The 20,305-nt window shown below is 37.3% G+C and overlaps 1 long non-coding RNA gene across 1 annotated transcript in view; it reads right to left on the bottom strand.

Moving 5' to 3' along the window:
• Positions 1–9,083: 9,083 nt before the first annotated feature.
• LOC148109546 (uncharacterized) overlaps positions 9,084–20,305 on the bottom strand; it is a 76,683-nt gene continuing 65,461 nt past the window's right edge. The window contains exon 3 of the long non-coding RNA XR_015725452.1: positions 9,084–9,333. This is a non-coding gene — a long non-coding RNA (uncharacterized LOC148109546). The remainder of the gene's footprint in view (positions 9,334–20,305) is intronic.

Raw genomic sequence — 20,305 nt, 5'->3', positions numbered from 1 at the left:
TTCTTTGGGTAAATACCTAGTAGTGCAATTGCTGGACTGGAGGGTAGTTCTACATTTAACTTTCTGAGGAACCTCCATGCTGTTTTCCACAGTGGCTGTACCAGTGTATATTCCTACCAACAGTGTAAAAGGGTTCCCCTTTCTCTGCATCCTCACCAACACCTGGTGTCTCATGTGTTGTTGATTTTAGCCACTCTGACAGGTGTGAGGGGATATTTCACTGTAGTTTTATTTGCACTTCTCTGAGGATGAGTGACGTTGAGCATCTTTGCATGTGCCGGTTAACCATCTGGATGGCTTCTTTGGAAAAATGTCTGTTCGTGTCTTCTGCCCATTTACTATTTTACTGAAACCCGTTGTCAAGTTTTAAAATTATATAAAGGTAATAATTTTCTTCATAATGAAAGTATTTATAGACATTTAAGTGAATTATTACAGTCAAGATATCAATCTCAATATCCCTTTACACCTATTAGTTGTAATATGCACAAATGGAGATATTGCACATTTCACATCCTACATTAAAAATCTGTGAATATATATTATATGTATATTAAATATATATGTATACATTATACACACACACAAGATCCATTAGTAATACAGATTTAATACTCCAAAATAACTTTCATGTGGATTTTCCCAAAGTGATAGATACAGACTACTAGTTCCAGTTCTATAGTAGTCAACAGTTGTTATATAAAAAGAAGTATCTCACGGGGCACCTGGGTGGCACAGCGGTTAAGCGTCTGCCTTCGGCTCAGGGCGTGATCCCGGCGTTACGGGATCGAGCCCCACATCAGGCTCCTCCGCTAGGAGCCTGCTTCTTCCTCTCCCACTCCCCCTGCTTGTGTTCCCTCTCTCGCTGGCTGTCTCTATCTCTGTTGAATAAATAAATAAATAAAATCTTTAAAAAAAAAAAAAAAAAAGAAGTATCTCTGATCAGAAAAAATTAGGAACTTCTAAGGTAAACATAGTTTAACAGGTTTCTTTACTAAAAACATCTTGTAACTTTCATATGCCATTATGTAAATTCCTATTCTTCAAGAAAATAGTACACATGGACTACAGAATGTCAAATCATTACAAGAAACATTATTTGTTTCACTTTTATCCTCACTAATATGCTACATAATGGACAGCCAATACATAACTGCTGAAAGAAGGAAAGGAGAGAGAAGAGGAGAGACAGAAAAAGAAAGGCAGTGAGAGAAGTTCCATACACAATCCAATTTCTAATGGCTTGTGACACAGGCCTACTGCTTACTTAACAAAATTTTTGGACACACTGAGTCAGAGGAATATCAGCCATATAAAAAAGGACAAGTATATGTAAGTAAATCTAACTGTAATATCTTTCACCTCACAAATTCAGTGATATTCACTTAAGAAAGCTATTAAGAATCTAGTGTGTACAGAACAGTTTATTAAACAAAGTGAACAGAAATAAATTAAGTAAATAATTATACTCCTCAGGACATTTACAGACTAGATCATAAATCAGTCTATAAACACATGATGCAATTAGAAAACATTTTTCAAAATGTTTGTGGTACAAAGAAAGCAGACAAGTTGAGGGAATGCTGAGAAAAATTTAAACTCTGTCAGATTTATATTCAATCATTCCACAAATACTTATAGAGGTCCCAGTATGTGCTGAGCATTGTCCTAAGTGTTTTATCTAATTATCTCATTTAATCCCTTTAACAACCATCATTCATTTATTGTTGTTCTTTTATTCAAGAAAACAAGAAAAACAAGGTTCTGAAACTCTAGTACCTTACAACCTAATGAAGAAAACAAAAGAATAAACAAACACATATACAAATAACTATGTGATTTAAGCTCCAACCTAAGATAATGAGAAGACAATAGCTTCTTATAGCAATATGGGGGTTAGCAGAAGAATACTTTTAAAAGACTTAATTTGAAACCAAATATATAGAACGGACCACAAATATTGATGTTGTTTGATAAGGAATTTGTTACTAGTTGTGAAAACAATGAATAAAATAACAGACCTCTGCAAAAAAAAAATCAGTAATTTTTCAAGGAGATCATTGGTCTTCAACCAATACATGAGTTTATGCTAGGAACACTAGAGCATAAAAATCACGAGACTCAGAGAATAATGGTGAGGCACAATTATGTAGTGAATGGAAATTGTGGGGGAAGAAAAGAGGGGAGTCAAAAACCACTCTAAGACTTTAAGTCTGGTGGACAGAATGCAGCTAGGTATAAGAAACAGCCACCCAAAATATGACAAAATTGTGTCCTCCATCCCGGCATAGCTAAATAATTTAAAACTGACTTACTTTCTTCATTCATTAATTCTTCTTTATCAACTATAGCCTTTCTATCTTTCAAATCATACCAGAACTGAAGCACTTAGCTAATTACAGGGGGAAGAGAGAGTCAAGCTCTTGATTTCGAATGAGTCTTAATTGCTCTCTTGTTAAAATATGGCATATTTGTAACATGCTTAGAGACATATCCTGCAATATCAGCATCAAAGGACTCTGCTATAATACCTTCATTCCATTGTCCTCAGCATCTAAACATTCTTTTTTCAAATAATTATACTATAAGGATGTCTAAATCAAGTGAATTCCCTTCTGTCCAGGAGTATGCCTTAAAACAGCCAATTTCCAGACATCAAACATGACACTTTCACTTAAAAAAAAGAAAAAAAAAAACTTGTCTGTAAATTGAGGAAATGAGACACCAAATGGAGACATTAAGTAACTTGACCAAAGCCACAAAGGTAGTGACTGGCACAGATAGTTTGTTTCCAGGGACTGTGCTCTTAACCTCTAGTCTATTTTATTTCTTCCTACACAGGTTCCAACAAGTCAAGAATCATACATGCTCATTAACATTTTGCAGCTAGTGAAATGTTAAATAAGAATTATACATGTCTTTTAAAAACAAAAAACAAAAAACAGGGGCGCCTGAGTGGCTCAGTCATTAGGTGTCTGCCTTCGGCTCAGGGCGTGATCCCGGAGTTCTGGGATCGAGCCCCACGTCAGGCTCTTCCACTATGAGCCTGCTTCTTTCTCTCCCACTCCCCCTGCTTGTGTTCCCTCTCTCGCTGGCTGTCTCTCTCTCTCTCTCTCTCTCTCTCTCTCTCTGTTAAATAAATAAATAAATAAAACCTTAAAAAAAAAAAACAACAACAGTGTTATGCATGTCTAATGCATTTCCCCCGTTCTTTTCTTCAGGCTAGCAATTCAGAAGAAAGACAGAAGAGGATGAAGCCCAGACAACAGACACTTTCCTCTGTGGAGTAACAGCTCCCTGTCAGCATTTTCCTTCCCTCCGCTCAAACTCATCAGATTCTATTTCATCCGAGCCCATCCACTAAACAAAGTTCGGGAGTATCCCAAAACTCTTTTAAAACTTTTAGTTCAAAAATGACAAAAAAAAAAAAAAATCTGGTCAAATTTACCCAATCCACCAAGTGTTCACAAACCCTAAAACTACATGAATTTACCAGATAAATCAAGGTCTAGCACTTCCAAATCTCAGCCAATTAAATCTACTGAAATTTTAGGAAAGAAATCTAACTCTTACCCCTAGGAACAACATTCTGTAAAACCTAAATCAACCCCAAACTCCTTCTTCTGGTAAAAGAAATGTTCAACACCAAATTAAACTGCAAGCATTAGGTCGACCAAAAGCATCACGCCAATCAAAACTTTACAAAGTCACAGCCAAAAAGAAAAGATCCAATCAAATAAAATCTCAAGTTTCACAGCAAGCTAACCAAAAAAGCTTTTAAATAATGCCAAACTAAAACAATCTAGCCATCCAAAATCTAAGAACTCAGTGTTCAATAAAACTTCAAGCAATCCAAACCACATTCAACTTAAACTGGTAAAAGAAATGGACAAAACCAAATCAACCCATAAGCATTAGGTCAACAGAAAACCTGTGGCCAAATTTCATTCAAAAAATCATAAAGTAGGGGTGCCTGGGTGGCTCAGTTGGTTGAGTGTCCGACCTTGATCTCAGCTTAGGTATCCATCTCAGAGTCATGAGTTCAGGCCCTGTGCTGGGCTCCAAGCTGGGTGTGGACCTTACTTAAAAAAAAAATTGTTTAGGGGCGCCTGGGTGGCACAGCGGTTAAGCGTCTGCCCAGGGCGTGATCCCGGCGTTATGGGATCGAGCCCCACATCAGGCTCTTCTGCTATGAGCCTGCTTCTTCCTCTCCCACTCCCCCTGCTTGTGTTTCCTCTCTTCCTGGCTGTCTCTATCTCTGTCGAATAAATAAAATTAAAAAAATCTAAAAAAAAAAAATTGTTTAAAAAAAATCATAGAGTAAAAACATAGTCACACAAAAACTGTCAAAAAATGAACTAGTCAAAGAAAATAGGTCAATATGACTAAATACAAATAACCTACATGCTCAAAACTGTAGCCAAATACATGGGCTCAAGAGAAAAGCAAACCATCAAAACATAATCACAGATCTCTCCCACTATGCTCTCAGCATTCCTATTCTGGGCAGCCAAAACCTCAGCCAAAGGGGTCTTCACTTTAGCATCCTGCTGGACAAAAAAACAAAAACAAAAACAAAATCATTACTCTGTTCCATTGTATATTTGTCCATGTAAACCTATTCCATGATCTGGCACACAAAAATATCATCAAAGTTGACCCAGTAAAAACACCCAAACCTCACCTACAAATATCCCCAAAAGCAATTAATTAAACCTAGACCTTGCTCACATCACTATTTTCATCCATTAGTTCCCCATTCACTTACCCACTTCAACCTAGGAAATTACCATTAAATCCAACAACTTCTAAAAACTTGTGGTTTCCACCACTACGAAATCTGTGACAAATCCTCTACTACTATCAAAACAGTAGCACTTCCTACCAAGTCGTCCACTATCACTATACGTAAGGCCATCACCACTGAAATGACCACCACTACACTCCTATCAATACCCACTAACAAGAACATGAGTTTTGCCATCAATTTCACTACCATCATCAATCCAGTAGCTGATACCACCAAATCTGTCACTTTATCCACAAACCCCATTATGACCACAAAATTTGTAACCACCACCAGGACTTCAAACGTTTCTGGATCTATCAGGATACCCTTCACCATCACTTCAACATCCAGCATCCTCTATCCATACTACCTCACCAGCTGCCACTAAGGCTACATCTGCTGCCAACATATCATCAGATTCCATCACCACAAATTCATTTTCCATCACTGCTTCCCAACCCATCACAACTGCCTCCAGCCCACCCCCACGGTCACATCCACCTCCACATCCACAACCAGTCAGGTGGGAAGTAACTTCATAGCTTCTGCGACTATCAGCACAACTGCTTCCACAAGAGTCACTGCAGCTGTCAATCTGAACTCTTCTACAGGCACCACATCATGCCACAACCTTATCTGAGACTCCTACCACATTCAGGATTGCAATCAGCACACCTGCTGCTTCTGCCTTGGAAGGTGACACATTTGAAGTTTCAACATTTAATGCTTTATCTACATATGAACCTACCAGCCATACAGTGGATGGTACCACTTTATCAGCTGTCTTCACAACACCTATGAACACCACTACCATTAGCATATATGAAACCCAATTCAATGCCTCTACCACATCCATTACCACCACATCATTTGCCACTACATCAGGTGACATTTCCAGTTCTTCAACTTCAGCTGCCTTTATTCCAGCAGCATCTGAATCTGAAGGCACAGCACCTGTTTCTATTACTACTATAATGACCACCACATGTGATATATCACTTCTTACCAGCATATATGCTGCCATATCCACCATACTTACCAACACTTGTTACTACTAACAATTTTTTTCTCTCGAGACAACTGAAGTCACTATTTCCATCTATGCCACACTATAGTCACTGCCATCAACACATCACCTGGGACCACTATCGAATCTTCCAAAGCAGCTGAAACTCCCACCATCCTAATTGACTCAACCTCTCTAGATACTTTCACATCTGGTATCATCAAAGCAGCTAACACTTATCTGATGGCAAATCTACTTCAATAACTATACTTGATTCTACATCAATGGTCATTTTTTAACTTCCTATAATCACCATGCTTTCCACCCCTATGACTGATTCCTCTATAATAATCTTTGCTTCTATTACATCAGCTATCAGTACTAAGCACACAACAACCAGTATCTCTTCTGTTTCACTGCGATTCAGCTATAAATATTTTGTAATTTCCTTTAATTCCTTTATAGCCCAAAATTTATTTACTAATATGTGATTTACTTTCTATGCATAGGAATTTTTAACTATTCTTTTTTATTGATTAGTAATAGATTCCTCTGTGGCCCAAAAATAGATGATGTAGATATTTCCATGCAGGGCACAAAACTTACACACAGGAAAATGTACCCAGTAAGTTACCACCTACTGCCACATCAGATTTTAAACTGCATCTTGGTATTCCTAGACATAATATAACACCTTGGTCAAAACACCTAGACATAATAGCTGACAAGAATTCAACTGACATGTTACGGAATGATAAGTCATACAGATAAAAGGTATAGCATAGGGAATATAATCAATGGTTCTGTAATAGCATTGTATGGTGACAGATGGTAGCTACACTTGTGAGCATACCATAGGTATAGACGTGTAGAATTACATATTAGTTGCTGCAGCTAATATAACATTGTGTATCAACTATACTTCAATTTAAAAGAAAAAGAAAAAATTCAACTGCCATGTGGTTTTAACAGATCTGCAGAAAGGATTCCTTCAAGGGTGGGTACTCAGGCATTCACAAATGAAGACTTTTGAATACAGACTCAAGATTATGTTCTTAAACACTGCATTTCTAGCAATTAATGTGAAAATTCACTGATTTAGAACATTTCTAAATGCTCTTTTAGGAAAAATATGGTCACATTAATGTTATTCTTCTAATCTTCAAAGTAGTTATTTAATAGTATAACAAAAAAATATTTATGAGATTTCATAACACTAATATTAGTGAAATCCACATCAAACCTAATTTACCATCTCTTGATTTCTCCCCATAACCTCGTGGCAAACAGTTGTACATTAGTGACATTTACCATCTAACTAGACATTATTTCTAATATAACTCATTGTATGTGGAGTTGGTTATTACCTTCCAGAATATAATGGTAATATCTAGGTTATCTGCATTTGGCTAAGAATAACTCCAAATGAGGAGAAAAAAGAACAGTAAAATCCTTGATCTCCAGGGGGCAGAAAAAATCTTGCCCCACATAAGGTCTTACAAACAGTAAAACCAAGAACATCTAAGAAAAATATTTTTATAACAGACTTTCTTCTTAGGATTGTGTTAACTTCTGAAAAAAAACTTATTTTCCTGATTTACCATTATATTTGAATTAAGCCATGTAATTTAGAGTTGGATAGTCCTGGATTCAAATACTCATTCACTTCATAGATTTATGGCTTTGGACAAGGCAATTAAAGCTTTTCCTCTTTGTACTGTGACGATCCTAACACCAGCCTCATTTACAATTCATCATGATTAAGTGAAGTTATTTGCAGACAGAACGGACTCACTGGGGAGTAAGAGTCTGATAAATGGTGACTTTTCTGTAAAACAACTAGAGCAGCTACAGGTGCTGTTATCCCGGAGAGAGAGGTGAGATCTTGCCTCCTAAATCCTTTCCAATGACAGTAATGTATATTTCTAAGGTTCTTTTTTTTTTAAGATTTTATTTATTTATTTGATAGAGAGAGACAGCGAGAGAGGGAACACAAGCAGGGGGAGTGGGAGAGGAAGAAGCAGGCTCTTAGTGGAGGAGCCTGATGTGGGGCTCGAACCCAGAACACTGGGATCACGCCCTGAGTCAAAGGCAGCTGCTTAACCACTGCGCTACCCAGGCGCCCCTATTTCTAAGGTTCTTAATTCAATGGGAAATCTTTTAATTATTCTAATTTTTAAAAATAATCTGAAGACATATTTAGACCATCCAACCTTCAGAAAATTCACACGAACCATTTACATTTCATTAACTAAGTTTATAACTGCACTTAAATATGATGATAGATATTTGTTAAATCTAATGTGATTTACCTATATATTCATTTTCCATTAATATAGCTTTTTTATAAAACACAAAATATCAAATTTATAAAACAAAATTGTTAACTATAGCCAGTTTACAAAAAATTCAGTAGTATTACTTCCACTACAAAAATGTATACACTGTATTTCCTGGCATTAAAAGGATTCAAATACATATTTGAAGTATATTTTATATACTTCAATGAGTGGTACATACTTCTACAATTCTATGAACCATGTCTCAAAGGAATTACTTTTTAAACTATTCTTTTATAACTATAATTATTCTGGGACAAACAGAGAGGATCTTTTATGACAACTAAAATAGATATTTAAGGGCACCTGGGTGGGAATAACTTTTTAAACTATTCTTTTATAACTATAATTATTCTGGGACAAACAGAGAGGATCTTTTGTGGTAACTAAAATAGATATTTAGGGGCTCCTGGGTGGCTCAGTTGGTTAAGCATCTGCCCTTGGCTCAGATCATGATCTTGGGGTCCTGGGATCGAGCCCCCTGTTGGGTCCTCTGCTTAGCAGGGAGTCTGCTTCTCCCTCTCCTGCTTCCCCTCTCCCCACCCATGCTCCCTCCCTCTCTCTCTCTCTCAAATAAATAAATAAAATCTTTGAAAGAAATAAAAATTTAAAAAGTAAAATACAATATAATACAATACAATACAATACAATACAATTTGATATTCCTTGTGCTTGCTTTCAGACAACTGGAAGCAATGAGAACCCCCTGCCTGATCTTGAGCCTACTGGCTCTTATGACCTGCTTCTCAGTAAATACTCATAAGCTCAATGACTTTGCCTTTATACTTTATAATTGTAAGCGTAAAACATTTATTTTTGATATATATACACATATTAAATATGTACAGATGTATATATAGGTATATATAAATATTCATATAAATATTGAGTATATATGCATATATCATATACATATTCAATATATATATACATATTCATATGTTGTGTATGTACCATTTTTGCAACTGAACAAGAGAAAAAAAGCATGATATCTCTGAATTAACTTTTCATATCCTTAGACTTAACATTTAGCTGTCAAACAGAGTCAGGTGGAAGGAGGAGAAAGAAGGACCTAGTGACTATTTGCATGAGTAGGTGACTAAAAACCGAAGATGATGAGGATCTCAGCAAACACCTACATGAACAACTCAGAGGATCAGAAGTCTTCCCCAATCTTCATCAGAAAAGAGGCATAATATCTGAGAAAAGTACAAGAGAAACACAATTTTATTTGTGTTAAGTTTGTGCCACCATTCCTATAGAACTGAATTAGTTCAATAATAATGATAATTTATAAACTGAATATTTGTGTCCCCCCCACAATTCATTTGTTGAAATCCTAACCCCAAAATGATGGTATTAGGAAGTGAGGCCTTTGGAGAGGTGATTAGGCCATGGAATTCATGCCCTCATGAAAAAGACTCCTAAGAGTTCCTTCACCCCTTCCACCTTGTGAGGACACAGTAAGATAACAGCCCTCTATGAACCACGAAGCAGGCCCTCACCAGTAACCAAATGTGCCAGTGCCTTGATCTTGGGCTCCCCAACCTCCAGAACTATAAGAAATAAACTTCTCTTGTTTATAAGTCACTCAGGCTGTGGATTTTGTTATAGCAGCCCGAACAGACTAACAGAAACAATAATAACTTATGTTGCTTGTAAACCAGGAATATAAAATGAAATTTATACTCAAATGCACAGACGAAACCTCTAAAATTTAATACCCAGGTCCTTCCTGAAAAAATTACTTGAGGATTTTCTCCATCTAAAAGAAAAATAGATAGAAAAATATAAGGATACCAGAAACATGAGTGACCAAGAGAAAGAGCTGAATGTAAGTTAATTCTAAATGATTACTGACATATAAGAATAATCCATAACAATCTAGAAATAAAACCTCAATTTCCATCAAAACAGAATTTGGCATTGAAGGAAAGATCAAGTGAGAATCCAAAAACGAAATCTTGTCCATCCATATGGAAAATATAGCTGGTGATAAACTCCAGGATTGAATAGAAAATATAACCTTAAATATGTTTATTAAAAATGTAAGGTTAATTAGCTAAAACTATAAATATAATATGTAATTTTAAAAGTTCTTAGAGGAAAAAGAATAAACCAAGAGACTATAACCAATAAAACCAAGTTAATGAGTTTTTAAAAATTAAGGTAAATATAAAACATAAAAAAGGTTAAATGTAAGTCAGGTAAAACTAATCACAACGAATATAAATGTGCTCCATTTCCCTACTTAAAATAGAGATTGTCATAGTCTTCAAAAATATTAATAAAAACTTTATCCATTTATGTGTTCTTTCCAAGATTCACGATCCTAAACAAAGTGACACTGAAAGGCTGAAAATAAAGGAATAGAAAATTCTGTGTTAGGCTTTAAGAGTGACTAAAAGAATTCTGGGAATAGAGAAAGACAAATACTATATATCACTTATTGTGGAACAGAAAAAACTGAACAGGGTTGCCTGGGTGGCTCAGTGGGTTGTGTTTGCCTTTGCCTCAGGTCATGATCCCAGGTCATAATGGAGTCCCACATCCTGGCTCCTTGCTCAGCAGGGAGCCTGCTTCTCCCCCTGCCTACTGCTCTCGCACACACTGGCTCTCTCTCTCTCACCCTCTCTCTGACAAATAAATAAATAAAATCTTAAAAAAAAAAAAAAAAGATGAACACAGAAACAACAGAACAGTGATTACCATGGGCTGGGGGAAATGCAGAGATGTTGGTCAGAGTATAAACTTCCAGTTAAAAGATAAATAAGTTCTGGGGATCCAGTGCACAGCATTGTAATTATAGTTAATAATACTGTACTATGTACTGAAAGTTGCTAAAGGAGTAGATCTTAAATGTTCTCACCACAAAATGTAATTATATGAAGTGATGGAGGTGTTACCTAATACTACAGTGACAATCATACTGCAGTATGTAAATGTATCAAACCAACACAGGGTGCACCTTATACAGTGGTGATATTATAGCTCAATAAAGCTGGAAAAAATAAAGTGTGTTTCCTTCACTTAAAAAGAAATTTTTTTGAGAGAAGAGAACTCAAAGTTAAATTTATTTAACAGAATAAAAAGGGATATTTTATAATGATACAACTCATAATGCATCTAAAAATATAATAACATGAACCTTTTTTTTATAATTTTTATTTTGTTATATTAGTCACCATACAGCACATCCCCGGTTTTTGATGCAATGTTCCATGATTCATTATTTGCGTATAACACCCAGTGCACCATGCAATATGTGCCCTCCTCCATACCCATCCCCGGCCTATCCCACACTCCCACCCACCTCCCCCCTAGCAACCCTCAGTTTGTTTCCTATAGTTAAGAGTCTCACGGTTTCTCTCCCTCTCTGATTTCTTTCCATTCCATTTTCCCTCCCTTCCCCTACGATCCTCTGTGCTGTATCTTATATTCCACATGAGTGAAACCATATAACTGTCTTTCTCTGATTGACTTATTTCTCTCAACATGATACCCTCTAGTTCCATCCACATCAATGTAAATGGTAAGTATTCATCCCTTCTGATGGCTGAGTAATATTCCATTGTATATATATATACACTACATCTTTATCCATTCATCTGTCGATGGACATCTTGGCTCCTTCCAGTTTAGCTATTGCGGACATTGCTCTTATAAACACTGGGGTGCAGGAGATTGGTCCAAGATGGCAGAGGAGTAGGAGACCTTAGTTTCGTCTGGTCCCAGGAATTCAGTTAGACAGCTATCAAATCATTCTAAACACCTGTGAACTCAACCAGAGATCTAAGAAAAGAATAGCTGCAACTCTACAAATAGAAAAGCGACCACTTTCTGCAAGGTAGAAGATACAGAGAAGTGAATCTGAGGTGATCTATGGGAAGATAAACCACAGAGGGAGGGAGCTTCCCTAAGCCAGTATCGGTAAGCGATAGAGCAGCAGAGCACAAAATGGGAAATTTTAGAAGTCAGCTTATGTGAGGGACATTGCTTAGGTGGCTAAGCGGGGGCGGAACCCTACCTGGGACAGTGTGGTCTCAGGATCCTCAAGGTCACAGGAAGACTGGGGGTGTCTGAGTGCAGCAGAGCTCCCAGGCATCGGAGCAGGGAAGCAAGCTGCAAAGAGTGAGCCCAGGAGTGGGCTCTCAGCTCAGCGTTGCCATAAACCGTGATCTGCAGCTCAGTCGGGCCACTGCTCTCCAAGCAGGGGCCCAACAACCAGCAGAACCAGTGAGACCCTCCTTCCTCCCATGGGAGGAGCAGCAAGGAGCATGCCACAGGAGTCTGCAGGGTTTGGAGACTCAAAACGGGGTTGCGTGCCTGAGAGATAGAAACACTTGGTCACAGGCCGGGTGAGCACAGAGTGCAGCCAGAAACCAGGGAGACAGGAGTGATTGACTGCTTCTCTCGGAGGATGCAATGAGGAGTGGGTCCCCGAGCTCTTAGCCCCAGGGCAGAAAACTAGGAGGCCGCCATTCTCATCCTCTAAAGCTGCCTGGAAACCTTCAGGGAACAAAAGCCACAAGAGCAATCCAGAGCCACTTACTTACCCTGGACCCTGGCAAGGACTGTGCAATTCCGCCTGGGGCAAAGACACTTGAGCATCAACACAACAGGCCCCTCCCCCAGAAGATCAGCAAGAATATCCAGCCAAGACCAAGTTTACTGATCAATGAGAACTGCAAAACTCCAGTGCTAGGGAATACAGTGCATAGAATTCATGGCTTTTTTCCCAATGATTCTTTAGTCTTTGAACTTTGATTTTTTTAAAGATTTTATTTATTTATTTGAGAGAGAGAGAGCACAGGAGGGCAGAAGGCAAAGCAAACCCCTGCTGAGAAGGGAACCCAACGTGGGGCTCAATGCCAAGACCCCAGGATCATGACTTGAACTAAAGGCAGCTGCTTAAATGACTGAGGCACCAAGGGACCCCTCAACTTTAATTTTTTTTTTAATTTTTTTTCTTTCCTTTTTCAACCAATTTCTTACTTTATCTAATCTTTTTTTAAATCTTTTTTAATTTTCATTTTTACAGTTACATTCTTTCCCTACATTGTATTTAATGTTAATTTTGTATATATGTAAGCTTTCCTTCTTTACAATTTTGGGATGCAGTTTCTTCTAAGAGACCAAAATACATCCAAAATCTAGTGTATGGCTCTGTTCTATTCACTGGTCTGATCATATCCTCTTCTTGCTTTTTTTTTCCTTTATTTGTCCTCTTCCTTTTTTTTTTTTTTGGTTTTTATGTTTTGTTAAAGTCTTTTCTAATTGTCATCTTACAGTTACATTCTATCCTTTCAATGTATTTAATTTTACTTTTGTATATATAAGTTTTTCTTTCTTTCTTAAGATTTTCTTTATTTATTTGAGAGAGAGAGACAGAGATAACAACAGAGAGCATGAGCAGGGAGGAGAGGGAGAAGCAGGCTCCCCACTGAGCAGGGAGCCTGACTTGTGGCTAGATCCCAGGACCCCAGGATCATGACCTAAGCTGAAGGCAGAGGCTTAACTGACTGAGCCACTCCAACACCCCTAAGTTTTTCTTTCTTTACAATTTTGAAATGTAGTTTCTTCTAACAAACTGACCAAAATACACTCAGGAGATAATGTATTGCTCTGTTCTGTTCAACTGTTTATATCCCTTCTTATTTTCTCTCTTTTTTTTTCCTTTTGTTTTTTATTGTCTTTTAATTTCCATTTTTATAGTTATATTCTATCTTTTCATTGTATTTAATTTTATTTTTGTACATATATAAGTTTTTATTTCTTTACAATTTTGGGATCTAGTTTTCTAAAAAGCAGACCAAAATACACACAAAATCCAGTGTATTGCTCTGTTCTACTCACCTGTCTGATTATATTCTCTCTTTTTTTTCCCCCCGGTTTCAGGTCTCCTCTGATTTGTTTAGTATATATTTCTCTGGGGTCGCTGTTGCCATTTTAGTATTTTGTTCTCTCGTTCAGCTATTCTTCTCTGGACAGAATGACAAGACGGAAAAACTCACCTCAAAAAAGAGAACAAGAGGCAGTCCTGACTGTCAGGGACCTAATCAGTATGAACAAAAGTAAGATGTCAGAACTAGAGTTCAGAGTAACGATTATAATGATACTAGCTGGCCTTGAAGAAAGCATAGAAGACACTAGAGAATCCCTTTCTGGAGAAATAAAAGAACTAAAATCTAAACCAAGTAGAAATCAAAATGGCTATTAATGAGATGCAATAAAAAAAAATGGAGGCTCTAACTGCTAGGATAAACGAAGCAGAAGAGAAATTTAGTGTTACAGAAGACCAAATGATGGAGAATAAATATGCTGAGAAAAAGAGAGATAAACAACTAGTGGATCACAAGGGGAGAATTTGAGAGATAAGTGACACCATAAAGCAAAACAATATTTGAATAATTGGGATCCCAGAAGAAGAGGGAAGAGAGAGAGGGACAGAAGGTATATTGCAGCAAATTATAGTGGAGAACTTCCCTAATCTGGGGAAGGAAACAGACATCAAAATCCAGGAGGCACAGACAACCCCCCTCAAAATCAATAAAAATAAGTCAACACCCCAACATATAATACTGAAACTTACAAATCTCAGAGACAAAGAGAAAATCCTGAAAGCAGCTCAGGACAAGAGGTTTGTAACCTACAAGGGTAGAAACATTAGATTGGCAGCAGACCTACCCACAGACACCTGGCAGGCCAGAAAGGACTGGCAGGATATACTCAGGGTGCTAAATGAGAAAAGTATGCAGCCAAGAATACTTTATCCAGCTAGGATGTTATTCAAAATAGAAGGAGTGATAAAAAGCTTCCAGGACAAACAGAAACTAAAAGAATTTGTGATCACTAAACCAGCCCTACAATAAATATTAAAAGGGATCCTCTAAGTGAAGAGAAAGCCCAAAAGTAACACAGGCTAGAAAGGAAAAGAGACAATATACAGTAACAGCCACTCTATAGGTAATACAATGGTACTAAATTCATATTTTTCAATAGTTACTCTGAATGTAAATGGGCTAAATGCCCCAATCAAAAGACACAGGGTATTAGATTGGATAAAAAACAAGACCCATCAATATGCTGTCTGCAACAGACTCATTTTAGACCCAAAGACACCTCCAGATTGAAAGTGAGGGGGTGGAAAACCATTTATCATGCTAATGGACATCAAAGAAAGTTGGGGTGGCAATCCTCATATCAGACAAATTAGATTTTAAACCAAAGACTGTAATAAGAGATGAGGAAGGATACTATATCATAATTAAAGGGTCTAACCAATGAGAAGATCTAACAATTATAAATATTTATGGCCCTAACATGGGAGCAGCCAGTTATATAAGGCAATTAATAACAAAATTAAAGAAACACATCAATAGTAATACAATAATAGCAGGGGACTTTAACACCCCCCTCACTGCAATGGAGAGATCATCTAAGCAGAAGATCAACAAGGAAATAAGGGCTCTGAATATCACACTGGACCAGACGGACTTCACAGATACATTCAGAACATTCCATCCTAAAGCAACAGAATATACATTCTTCTTAAGTACACATGGAACCTTCTCCAGAATAGATCACATACTGGGTCACAAATCAGGTCTCAACCAGTACCAAAAGATTGGGATATTCCCTGCCTATTTTCAGACCACAGTGCTTTGAAACTGGAACTCAATCGCAAGAGGAAATTTGGAAAGAACTCAAATACATGGAGGCTAAAGAGCATCCTACTAAAGAATGAACAGGTCAACCAGAAAATTAAAGAAGAATTTAGGGGTGCCTGGGTGGCTCAGTTGGTTAAGTGTCTGCCTTCAGCTTGGGTCATGATCCTGGGGTCCTCGGATCAAGCCCCGTGTGAGGATCCCTGCTCAGTAGGGAGTCTGCTTCTCCTTCTGCCTCTCCCCGCACCTGGCTCATGCTCTCTCTCTCACTCTCTCTCTCAAATAAATAAATAAAATCTAAAAAAAATAAAATAAAAAAAGAAGAATTTTAAAAATTCATGGAAACAAATGAAAATGAAAACACAACTGTTCAAAATCTTTGGGACATAGCAAAGACAGTCCTAAGAGGGAAGTATACAGTGATACAAGCTTTTCTCAAGAAACAAGAAAGGTCTCAAATACACTACCTAACTTTACACCTAAAGCAGCTGGAGAAAGAACAGCAAATAAAGCCTAAACTCGGCAGGAGAAGAGAAATAATAAAGATTAGAGCAGAAATCAATGGAACAGAAACCAAAAGAACAGTAGAACAGATGAACAAAAGTAGGAGCTGGTTCTTTAAAAGAATTAGTAAGATTGATAAACCCTTGGCCAGACTTCTCAGAAAGAAAAGAGAAAGGACCCAAATAAATAAAATCATGAATGAAAGAGGATAGATCATAACCAATACCAAAGAAATACAAATAATTAGAAGAATGTATTATGAGCAACTATATGCCAACGAATTAGGCAATCTGAAAGATATTAATGCATTCCTAGAGATGTATAAACTATCAAAACTGAAACAGGAAGAAATAGAAAACCTGAAAAGACCCATAACCAGTAAGGAAATTGAAGCAGTAATTAAAAATCTCCCAACAATCAAGAGCCCAAGGCCAGATGGCTTCCCATGGGAATTCTACCAACATTTAAAGAAGAAATAATACCTATTCTTTTGAAGCTGTTTCGAAAAAAACAGAAATGGAAGGAAAACTTCCAAACTCTTTCTATGAGGCCAGCATTACCTTGATGCCAAAACCAAAGACCCCACCAAAGAAGAGAATTACAGACCACCTCACACCAGTCAGAATGCCTAAAATTAATAAGTAGGAAACAATAGACGCTGGTGAGGATGTTGAGAAAGGGGAACCCTCCTACACTGCTGGTAGGAATGCAGGCTCGTGCAGCCACTCTGGAAAGCAGTATGAAGGTTTCTCAAAAAGTTGAAAATAGAGCTACCCTGTTGCACTTCTGGGTATTTACCTCAATGATACAAATGTAGTGATCCGAAGGGGCACCTGCACCCCAGTGTTTATAGCAGTAATGTCCACAATAACCAAACTATGGAATGAGCCCAAATGTCCATTGACAAATGAATGGATAAAGAAGTTACGGTATATATAGACAACGGAATACTACTCAGCCATCAAAAAATGAAATCTTGCCATTTGCAATGACGTGGACAGAACCAGAGGGTATTATGTTAAGCGAAATAAGTCCCTCAGAGAAAGACAATTATCATATGATCTCACTGATATGTGAAATTTAAAAAACAAAACAGAGGATCATAGCGGAAGAGAGGAAAAAATAAAACAAGATGAAAGCAGAGAGGGAAACAAACCATAAGAAGACTCTTAATCATAGGAAACAAACTGAGGATTGCTGGAGGGGAGAAAGGTGGAGGGATGGGGTAAATGGGTGACGGACATTAAGGAAGGCATGTGATGTAATGAGCACTGGGTATTATATAAGACTGGTGAATCACAGACCTGTAGCTCTAAAACCAATAATACATTGTATGTTTAAAACAAACAAACAAAAAAAAATATTCATTACAGAATGTTTTAAAAATAAAAAATCCTAAAAAAAATTTTTTTAAATAAATATTGGAGTGCAGATGCCCCTTTAGATCAATACATTTGTAACTTTGGGGTAAAAAACCTAGTAGTGCAATTGCCAGATTGTAGGGTAACTCTATTTTTAAATTCTTGAGGAACCTCCATACTGTTTTCCAGAGTGGCTGCACCAGCTTGCATTCCTACCAACAGTGTAAGAGGGTTCCCCTTTCTTCATATCCTCACCAACATTTGTTGTTTCCTGACTTGCTAATTTTAGGCATTCTGACTGGTGTGAGGTGGTATCTCACTGTGGTTTTGATTTGTATTTCCCTGATGCCCAGTGATGTTGACCATTTTTTCATGTGTCTATTGGCCATTTGTATGTGGGATTTTTTTCTCTTATTGACTGATATAACCCAATGCTTATAGCAGTGTCTGAAACATAGTAGACATTTCATAAATACAAGGGAGTATTTTTCCATTACTTAAGTCTACTAGGTTTTGGTCTGATAAAATAAAATCTTAATTCAGCAAATACAGAAGACACTGATAGCTTTTCATCAAAAAATAACTACTTCCTCTTCTCCCTGGGCATGGCTAGACATTTCCCATAGTCCCATGCTATTAGTTGGTCATATGACTGAGTCCCACACATGGAATATAAGCAGAAGTGAGGTAGTCATTTCCAGGTGAAGGCTCTTAAGAGGTCTGTGTACTGTTTCCTCCATTTCTCTTTCATCAGCTGGATGAAGGTCTTGATGGATCCCTAGCAGATGGTGGGACTACAAAATGAAAGGAGCCAAAGTTCCTGAATCACTACATGAAAAAAAGCTCCCCACTGACCTAGAACAGCAATCTTAAAGCAAATAAATAATTCTGTCTTAAGTGTGAGCCATTATATAGATTGAGTTCTATTTACAAAGTAGCACCACTCCAACTACCATGTAGAACTTCTACACTGTACAATAAAGTTCTACGCAAAGTGCTATAGAACTACAGAGGATACAAAGATGAAAAAGATACCAAGTCTGCCACAAAACTAAGTAGTAGACAAATGTAAATTACTAAAAGCAAACTGATGAGTGTCCTCAGTGGGGAAGCATATATTTAAATAAAGGAGAAAATATTATGAGAAGACAGATGAAGTTTAATTTTAAAAAGGGGATCCTGGGAAAGTGCTTAAAAGATTATATACCAATGTCTAAAAGAGACAGTATGAAAGATTCTTCTAAATATAAACTTTAAATCACAAGAGAGAGAACAAACTGAAAGAAATGCTATCAAATAGCACGCTAAGAGAAAATATGACATATATCAAAGGTTAATGGCCTATGAAAATGTCAGTAAGTTCTTGCTGCATGAATAAGTTTTGTCACTCTTCAAACATTTTGAGGATATAATGAAGCCAGATTTTCTGGTGTTAAATAATATCCTGGAGCTATTGGGCAATTCTATAAGGAACTCTGGTTATGACACCAATGTCTCCATTTGAACAGAAGACAAGTTGAAGACACCATCAAATATCTAAAAGTATTTGCCCAGAAAATAAAAGCATGCAAACATAACTTGCATACTCCGCCAATCGAACTCATTAAGTCACAATATAGTTCGTCAGGAAGAATAGATATACAAGAACAACTGCCAAGTTGCATCAGGAGCAACTATCTGTCCTTTGTTTGAGCTAAATGTCTCACTCCAGACATGACCTTCTATCTGATATCCAAATTAATCTGTTAGAAAAGCTATAAGGGCCACTGTCTTCTCATGGCCCCTCCTTTGTCTCATTGTTCTATTTCTCCTGGGCTTGCAGATGCCTAAGCACAGAGACTGACAAGACTCTCTGACAGCTCTGAGAGGAAGGATCCCACTTAGGTGGGTCCTTCAAAACCACGGAAAGTGGGCTTTGAATACAGATCTAGGTTCAAGCCCTTAAACGTATTATTTCCAGGGGCTAATAAGCCAGCAATGCTGCTGAGTTTTTTTTACACATACATGCATATTAATGAAGAGAAAAGCATCAAAGAATTCATGGTGATATTACTTATTAAGAAACTCTGTCTTCATTTGCATTAGTTTCCTAGAGCTGCCCTAAAAAAGTATTACACTCTTCGTGGCTTCAAATAACAAAAATTTATTGCCTCACAGTTCTGGAGGTTAGAAGCCCAAAATTAAGGTGTCAGTCGAGCCATGCCTGCTGCCACTGAAACCTGCCTCTTCTAGTTTCTGGTAGCTCCAAATATTCTTTGGCTTGTGGCAGCATAATTCCAATGTCTGCCTGTCCTCATATTGCATTCTCCCTATGTCTTCACACGGCCATCTTTCTATAAGGACACTAGTCATAATGGATTATTAGGGGCTCATCCTACTCCAATATGACCTCATCTTAACTGATTATATCTGCAATGACCCAACTTCCAAAGAAAACCTCACTCTGAGGTACGAAGGTATAGGATTTAATATATACTATGGGGGGCACAATTCAACCAATAACATTATTTAGCATGTTATCTCTTGTCATCTTTTTCCAAATATCTAACTTCAAATAACATTTAGTGTGGATCACATATATTTACTACCTGTTCTAATGTAAGAGTTTGTATTTTAACTAATAATCTTAGATTAATGAA

This window comes from Ursus americanus, chromosome 8, assembly GCF_024610735.1.
Source record: "Ursus americanus isolate L20-20 chromosome 8, mUrsAme1.1.p, whole genome shotgun sequence".
Taxonomy (NCBI): Eukaryota; Metazoa; Chordata; class Mammalia; order Carnivora; family Ursidae; genus Ursus; species Ursus americanus.
This window is presented reverse-complemented; position numbering and strand designations above follow the sequence as displayed.